Genomic DNA, 3,022 nt, shown 5'->3' on the forward strand with positions numbered 1-3,022 from the left:
GCCAATACATGAAAGAAAGCTTAAGGAGATTTCTTCTAGTCCAAATATGTGCATGACAAGAAAGATTAAGTGTTGCCACTATTGTAATGACCATATGTACATCATATGCATATAATCATTAAAAGGAAAATGGCATTTGAATGTCTTCATGATGCCTACTCAATAGAAGTCATGCAATCTTTAGAGTGACAAAGGCTCTTCCATGCACAACTACACCCTGTTAGCATGCCATGCCATTGGAATGTGTTGACCACATCATTAAGAGGTACCAATTGCTTGACTAGCCTAGTGATTGAGGATGTGGTGCCATGTGAAACAAATCATTATCCGTGTAGATTTTTTAGTACCTCAAACTACAAGTAGCTATGGAGAGGTGATACAGCCACCTTTGCTCATGCAAATAAAGTAGCAACGATGCAAATTCATAACCAACCTATGGAAGAAGGGCATATTGCTATTGCTTATTATTATTGATAGACAATAAATAATTATCATTGGATAAACAAAGTATCAATGACTCAAATTCACAATCAACCTACACAAGAAGGGCATACTGCTTATTATTGTTACTAGATAAGAAAACAATTATCATTAGACTAGTGTCGCACTACTCAATGTTATTAATGGTGACCCCTTGAATAAAGCAAGAGAGAAGGGAGATGACCGTTGAGAAGATAGAGTTAGGAAGGTCAACCACCCATGGATGTGAACATGGTTGATACAAACATGATGTCCTTTATGCATACAACATCACTCCATTCAAATAGCCTCTTTAGGAGCCCCTTATGTGTAATGTATTTGCTCGAGAAGGTTATTATTACAATTATCATTAGAATTTCAATTAAGCAATTTTGTTTGACCAAATCATGTTTTTAAAAGTAAAATGCGAAGTTAGGTAAGTTTGTTGGCATGCCAATGGCATATTATTTGTTTCGTGACATAAGCCATCTCCCTTTTATCTTTTATTTAATCTTGATCGATTTTGGTTTTGACATTAATCTCTTCCATACATAAGGCTTAACAATCCCACAAAGTAGTCATACATGTAAATCATAGAAATGGGAAAATTATACAAAACTGAAATATGTAAGCTAAGCAAGCGTGTGCACACTCCCTCGCCCCTACCTACCCCCCCCCCCCACAATTGCACTCCCAACCACTAGTCTGTTGTTCATTTAGTGCTTAAACTCATCAAAGTGATTGTCTCCTGCTTTTATAGCTCTACTCTTCATCTAAATCTACAAGCCCATCTTCATCTACTCATCTAACCTTGACACATCTTCCTCGTCTTATCATCTCTTTGTAGCTCTAATCTATAGCAACTTGAATACAAAACCATTATCACCACCTACAATAGCTAACATCCACCCTCCAACCTACTAGTTTGATGTGCAACCCTCATTGACTTTGCATTATTGTTCTTGTTGAACCTCCCTTTGCAACATTACCTCCTTAAGCGTAGCTTCATCCTCGTAGGGCCTCTCATCTTTGTGCCCAATGATTGCATAAGTTAATTGAAGAAGGCATAAAGGGTACCATAGGATGTGATGCAGCAAAATGAAAAAGAACAACATTAGATAATCAAATCAATGCGTGTGCATAAGCAGTTGGAGGAGAACAATGTAATAACATTAGTTGGAATGTTTAGGGTGGATGCACAGTATGCAATAGTTATGGGTGACCATTAGCTATATCGAGGATAAGGCAATATGTGGAAATATTTGATTGTTCATGATAAATGGAAGTAGGATTGATTGTTTTTCCCCTCTTTGTCTTTAGCATATTCTATAAGCTTGGCTTACTTATTGCTTAGAAAAGCATATTGTTTGAATATATTAGCACCAATCTAATACATATAGATTGAAGTTTTACTACGACCCTTCAAATCACATATATGTGAATTGTCTAATTCGATGTAAATAGACTAAGGTTTTACTATAGCCCTTCAAATAATATAAGTGTGAATTGTCCTACAAACTGTATCATAGGAGAGAACAAACAAAATCATGAACTCAATTATGGCTTTCCCCCCCTTTTTTTGTTTGAATAAGAGCCCATATTGTTGGAATGCCACTTGCATAAGATCATTGGTTCAAAACTCATAATAGGGTGGTCCTTGGCCTCTTATCATTTAGGATGCTCTACTTTTGGGTGACTAGGGTTGGGTTTCTAGACCATAGTTCCACATCTACTACATTGAAAGCAATTATGATGGTTTTTCTTATCAAACTTAAAAAGAGCAGAGATAGTGTGTTGAAGCTCTACATTGTGTTGGTTGTTTGAGTTAGAAAAAAAGGGGAAGAAACCCATACACGACAAAACAAAAAATGAAAAAGAGAAAAAATAGACCACCACCTCACGGTAATTTTTTATTCAAGAACAACCTAGACCCAAAAGAGGCGATGCTAACAACTGTGGAAAGAGTTAATAATATCAAGTGAAGTATCGATATCAAAACTCCAATGGACCATCTTTACAAGAGTCTTAACCAACTTGAAAGTTGTATTATATATATGAAATCATATTTATAGAGTTATTGTACATATTATATAATCTCATAATTCTCTGCATTAAATAAAGACTTTAACAGACCTTTGTTGTAAAGTTGTGTTGAGAAGAAGTTTGAGTATGACAAGCATTTTGGCTTGTATTAAGGCTCGCTTAATAGGTTCTTGATAAACCCCAAATCATTGATGACTTAATAGATCGGAAATAAATTATTGTACGAAGACATGAAGCCTTAGATAATCTCAGTTCTTCTAATTCAAAAGTTTGAGATTTTATTTGCTTGTAACATTTTGGCTTAATAATGAGAAGGAAGGATCGAAGTTCTTGATAAACGGCAAAGAATTATTAGTGCGAGCATAAGGAGCCCTAGCTAATACCTCTCGAGGTTCAATCCATTGAAGTTTCTTTGCTTGAAACATTTTGGCCTCAAATAGCAAGGAGGAAGGACTAAGGTTCTTGGTAAACCCCAAAGGGTCAATGACACAAGCCCAAAAGAATTAGCATATATGAAGCC

The sequence above is a fragment of the Lygodium microphyllum genome, chromosome 19 (genome assembly GCF_053477565.2).
Source record: "Lygodium microphyllum isolate KBCC chromosome 19, Lygodium_microphyllum_v1.1.10, whole genome shotgun sequence".
NCBI classification, from domain to species: Eukaryota; Viridiplantae; Streptophyta; class Polypodiopsida; order Schizaeales; family Lygodiaceae; genus Lygodium; species Lygodium microphyllum.